This window comes from Pipra filicauda, unplaced genomic scaffold (assembly GCF_003945595.2).
Source record: "Pipra filicauda isolate LSUMZ 115617 unplaced genomic scaffold, ASM394559v2 scaffold400_size1120237_pilon, whole genome shotgun sequence".
Classification (NCBI taxonomy): domain Eukaryota; kingdom Metazoa; phylum Chordata; class Aves; order Passeriformes; family Pipridae; genus Pipra; species Pipra filicauda.
Window position 1 is genome coordinate 970075 of NW_024104533.1, and position 6212 is coordinate 976286.

At 44.1% G+C, this 6212-nt stretch overlaps 1 long non-coding RNA gene across 1 annotated transcript; it reads left to right on the plus strand.

Moving 5' to 3' along the window:
• The first annotated feature begins 5027 nt into the window (after positions 1 to 5027).
• Positions 5028 to 5706, plus strand: LOC120324030. The gene is made up of 2 exons (XR_005565022.1): positions 5028 to 5223; positions 5302 to 5706. It is a non-coding gene; the product is annotated as an uncharacterized LOC120324030 (long non-coding RNA).
• Positions 5707 to 6212: the final 506 nt, after the last annotated feature.

The window sequence follows — 6212 nt, forward strand, 5'->3', positions numbered from 1 at the left end:
TTAGTTCTTGTATGCCAAAGTTGTTAAAGAAATGAAAAGGGATTAAAAGGGTTTAATTTTTTTGGAGGGGGGAAGAATTGTCATGGAAAGAAAACATACAATTTCAAAAATTAGAGTGAAGATTACTTTAGAAATAGATAAAAATTCTTGACATTCAGTTATCCTTTGAAAGTTCTTTGTTAAGCAAGAGGAATACAAAATGAAGCTTAGGTAACTAGCAAATGATGACATTTTCAAATATACAATGATACAGACTAGACAATAGAATACTTGGAAAAGTGGTAAATTTACAAATTGTTCAGGCCAACTGTTAGGAAGGCAATTAGGAAATTCATCTATTCTGCCAAAGGCAATTATTTTTGATGAGACGTGGATATCTGGGTAATTACCTAAACACGGTAGAGAAAACAAAACAAAATTAGAAGGAACAAAAGAACATTGATTTTGGCAATTGTTTTCTGAAGATTCTCCATATATGCCAGGACAATCTAGGCAAAACATTGAGAGAAAGGAGCTCACCGTGAATTAGCCTACTCAGACATCCCAGTGAGCAGATCCTCTCTCACTCCACAACTCAATTCTGTCCAAGTTATGTAAGAAGGCAGAAACAAGCTCAGAATGGCCTGGCTTATTCCCAAGTTGGATGTGATGGCCTGAGTATTGCCCCTCTGGACCCTGCATCCTGAGTCCTTCACTTTAAAGCCCGCCTCATAAAGTCAGCCAGCCTGCTGACAAAGACTCTCTTGCCTCTTCAAGACAAGTGGATCCTATTCCTCCCTAACACTCTAGAAGCATCTAAGTACGTACCATTGTTAAAAAGCCAAAACTCTCACAATGGCACCAGCCACAAAGCCAAAATTTGATTGGCATTTTATGTCTAGTGCCGACTGCAGCCATTGCCTTTAACTGGTAAAATGGAAGAAAATAGATCTATTTATTAAAACAATATATATTGTTATATATTGTCATCTAAATATGGAATATATAAGTATAACATAAAACATTGCATTTAATTTATATTACAATATATTTAAAACATTATGTATTAAACATCACCTTATGGTGTTACATGGGCACTCATGTATTTCCTTTCTCTTATGCCCATTGTTTGCAGGATTGACATGAGGAATTATGTAGCCTTTGCCACCTGGCACAACAGAAATAGACAATGAAGTTGGATTAAGGAATGTCTTGAACCTCAAGCAATCCCAATTTCTGCTATACTGGTTAGGCTTTGCACCATTCATGGGAGAGAAAGGGAGAACCAACTGCCAAGTATCCCTTGGTGCAAGAGGATATGATGCATAGGTGAGAAAGTGTGTTCTTCATAAACAAACCAGCAGCTATTCTGTGAAATCTTGAAAAACATTACTAAGTGGTGAATAGATCATTTATTTTAAGATTCAAAACACTGAGAGTAATTTAAAAACAGTATAAAATAGGAAGGAACTAATTTAAAAATAATTTGAAACACATGTATATGTGTGTGATAAATAATTGGTTTGTGTGAAATATGGAAAATATGTGCAATTGTAAGGAAATAACACTCATAACTCATGAGATTTCAACTAGCCAAAATAGTATTATAAGGCCAGCAAAACCGCTCACAAGGGGAAAGTGTAAAATGCCAGTAACAGTTAAATGAACTATTTTATTCATTTATGATTCAGAAAAACCCTCTACTAAATATGACAAACTACATCGTGGTAGCAGAATAATTCAGTGTACTGTGGAAATAGAAAATTATCCACCCTGTAGGTTAATTTTTTCTAAACTTTTTCCATCTCCAAAAGAAAAAAAAATGAGAGAGAGAAAAAGAAGGAAAGAATAGAAACGTTTTAAAAGGAAAATGGAATATTCTTCATAGAAGATATTATATGATTTGTAAACCAGTGCCCCAAAGCAACAAAAGCTACAGATTTGTTCATACTACTACCCTTTAGAAGATTTTATAAGTCTCTCAATAGTGAGTGACCCAGAATTTGCTAATAAAATATTACTGTTGACATATCAAAATAAACCTTTTTTTTTCACAGAAACACAGAATATGTCATGTTGGAAGGGACCCACAAGGATCATTGAGTCCAACTTTTAGCCCTGCAAAGGACCATCCCCAAGTGTCATACAAGACTCGTGTCTGAGAGAATCACCCAAACGCTACTTGAACTCTGTCAGGCTTGGTGCTGTGATAACTTCCCTGAGGAAGTTGTCCCAGCACACAACCACCCAGATTCTGGGTGAAGGATCTCTTTCTAACATCTAACCTATCCTTTGGACACTCTCTAATAGCTCAATATCTTTCTTATATTGCAGTGCCCAAAACCGCACACAATATTCAAGGTGAGGCCACCCCAGTGCAGAGCAGAGAGGGACAATCTCCTCCCTCAATCAGCTGGTGATGCTTTGCCTGATGCCCCCCAGGACACGGTTGGCCCTCCTGGCTGCCAGGGCACTGCTGACTCATATTCAACTTGCCATCGACCAGGACCCCCAGGCCTCTTTCCATGGCACTGCTTTCCAGCATCTCATTCCCCAGTCTGTAGGTACATCTGGGGTTGCCCCATGCCAGGTGCAGAATCCAGTACTTCCTCTTGGTTGCTGATTTCTCAGTTCTCTAATTTGTCGAGGACTCTCTGTAGGGCCTCCGTGCCTTTGAAGGAGTCAACAGGTCCTCCCAGTTCTGTGTCATCTGCAAACTTGCTTGATGCATGAGCCAATTGCCCACCCACCACATGATGTGTTTATCCAGTTGTGTGCTGGACATTTTGTCCAGAAGGATCCCATGAGAGACAGTATCTAAAGATTTACTGAAATCCAAAAAGATGACATCAACTGGCTTCCCTTGATCAGCTAGGTGGGTTATCTATTCATAAAAGGAAATCAGGTTTGATTTCCTCTCATGAAGCCATGCTGGCTGTAACCATTGTCTTTCAAGTGTTTTTCAATACCTCCCAGAATAACTTTCTCCATAACTTTACCAGGCAGTGAAGTGAGATTGACAGGCCTGTAGTTTCCAGGGCCCTCCTTCTTGTCCTTCTTGAAAATTGGGACAACTTTCACCAGCTTCCAGTCAGCTGGGACTCTCTGGATTCCCAAGACTGCACAAAAATCATTGAGAGAGGTTGTGTGATGACATTAGCGAGCTCCTTAATGATTCTGAGATGAATCCCATCAGGACCCATAGATTTGTAGGAATCCAGCTGGAGCAGCAGATCCCACACAATTTCAGGGTCAACTGGGAGCTGATCTTTCTCACAGTCATGGTCATCCAGCTCAGGGCACTGAGACCCCCTCGGTCCATCATCCGTGTTGAAGAGAGAGGCAAAGAAAGCGTTAAACACCTCTGCCTTGTCTCTGTCCCTGTTTGTGAGGCGACCATCCTCATCCTGGAATGGGCCAATGGCATTTCTCTACTGCCTATTGACATTAGTGTATTTGAAAAAAGTTTTTTTATTGTACCCCACATTTCTGGCCAGCTTCAACTCCAATTGAGTTTTGGCCACACAAATTTTCTCCCTACAGTGGCAAGCAGAATCTCTGTATTCTTCCCATGTCACTTGGCCTTCCTTCCACTGGGCATACACCTTTCTTTGTTACCTTTTTTCAAAGAGCAGATCACTGCTCAGCTAAGCTGGCCTTCTGCCTTTCCTGCTTGACTTCCAACATTTGGGCATTGACTGCTCCTGTGCCCTTAGGAAGTGATGTTTGAAAAGGGACCAGCACTGATGGATCCAAGCACCTGAAAAAACACTTTGCAAGGGGATCTTACTTACAAATTCCCTGAGCAGCCTGAAGTCTGCACCCCTCATGTCCAGAGTTGAGGTTTTGTTGGCACTTTTCCTCCTGTCAACAGAGATTTTAAAGTCGATTGTCTCATGGTTGCTATGGCCAAGACGGCCTCCAATCTCCACTTTGCTCATGAGATCTACTCTATTGGCACACAGAAGATCAAGGAGGGCATTTTTCCTAGTTGGCTCCCTTAGGATGTGTTCCCTAAAGTTACCATCTAGGTTTTTTAGGAATCTTCTGTCCTGGGTTGTACCAGCTGTATGATGTTCCTAGTTATTTTCTGGCAAGCTAAAGTCCCCCATAAAGACAAGGACAGTTGACTTGGAAGTGTCCCTTAGTTCCCCGAAGAATAATTCATCAGCATCATGGTCATGGCTAGGAGGTTTATAGCAGACTCCCATGATGACATCCACATTTGTTTGTCCCTTGATTCTTATCCAGAGGCTCCGAACTGTGCTACTGCCCACTGTGAGCTCCATACATCCTAACCCTTCTATTACACACAGTGCCACTGCTCCACATCATCTACCCTGCCTATCCCTCCTGAAGAGCCTGTAACTGTCCAACAGGGCACTCCTGTCACAGGTCTCATCCCACCAGGTTTCACTCATGCCAATGATGTCGACTCTCTGGGACCCGGCCAGAGCTTCAAGCTCCTCTTGTTTGTTCCTCATGCTGTGGGAATTGGTGTAGAAACATTTCAGGTGTGATACATTGTAGCCAACACCTCTTGAGGCAGATTGAGGGATCCCATTGGTGCTTGTTTTGGCATGCCATCCTCACCAGCCTCACTAGCTCCTGCCCTAAAACTAATTTCCCCCCTTTGAGATAGGTGTCACATGTCAGTAGACCAGGTGTTGAGCAGATCATCCCATAGTCAAAAACCACAAAATTTTTCCAATTACACCAGCCTCGGAGCCACTCATTGACCTGGTGTATCTGCCTATTCCTTTCAATATTACTCCTCATTATGGGAAGAATCAAGAAAATCACTACCATCTACCAATTGTTCAAGGGCCCTGAAGTCTCTTTTGATTGTCCTTAGACTTCTCTTTTTTATTTCATTGCTGCCAATTTGAACAGCCAATAGTGGACAGTAATCAGAGGGCCTTACTAGACTGAAGAGTTTTCTGGTAATGTCCGTTGTCTGAGCCCCTGGGAGACAGCACACTTCCCTGTGAGTTGAGTCCAGTGTGTATATCAGGCCCTCTGTTCCCCTTAGAAAAGAGTCTCCTATTACAACTACCCTTCTTTCCCTGTTAACAGAGAAGATCTTGATGCAGGGTACAGATGGTGTTGTTTTAGGAGGCCCGAGGAGGACCTTTGCCCACCTCATCAGTTGTCTGGCCTTCTAGTTCCAGAGCCTCATACCTGTTGTAGAAGGTGCAAGTCCTACCTGTCAAATTCTGAGAAGAAAGAGGAATCTTTCTCCTGGTATGTGCAGTCACCAGCTTCCAGCATTCACCTTTAACAGACCCTGGAGTAACAACTGTTTGACTAATTACCTTGCAGGGTTCCGAGTCCACCTGCTTCTCCACTACAACGGGGTTTTGAGACTCCTGAGAATCTTGAGGCTGTAGCCTCTCTGAAAATAACCAGTTAATCTCTTGCTCATTTGCCCAAATACTACGAAGCCCGTTCACTTCCTCCTGTAGCTCCTTCACCTGGCAACACAGCTCTTCAACCCCAGCACACCTTCTGCAAAACAACTGTTTGTCTGCCCCAGCCTCGTGAAGAGGCATCAGGCACTCCTGGCAACCTGTGACCTGGAGAGCTGCGTCTGCCATCATCAGGTCTGTCTGTCCATCTGCCTGTGACATGACTGGTACAGTGACTCTTACAGCTACAGGGGATTGAGCTTTACATCATGTCAACACCGTCACTGAGGATCTTAAACTAATATGCTAATAAGACTGGGGCTGAAAGGATCTCTTTGCTCTTCCTTACCAGCTTCTTACTCTGTTTGCTGCCTCTATTAGCTGCTCCCAGATGGTCCGAAAGGAAATCTTCCTGCTCACCCTGCCTGCGGGAACTGCCCTGCAAAGTGCTGGGCTGTGTCCTCACTGATGCGCCACACCCTCACTGCCGTGCCACACCCTCAGTGCCCTGCTACACCCTCACTGCCGCGCCACACCCTCAGTGCCCTGCTACACCCTCACTGCCGCGCCACACCCTCACTGCCGCGCCACACCCTCACTGCCGTGCCACATTCTCACTGCCCTGCCATGGCCCTGTTTGCTCGCTCCTGTTCGCTGTGCTCTGGGTTGTTCATTCTGCCGAGAGCTGTTTAAATGTCCCTTGGTCGCTCCCGGCACTGCCCCCTCCTTGCCTGGTTGGCTGCTGTGGGCTTCTGGGTCGTGGGGCTGCTGCCTGGGTGTTCCTGGACTCAGGAGCCCCCCCGTATGACTGGCTCTCACCCGCTG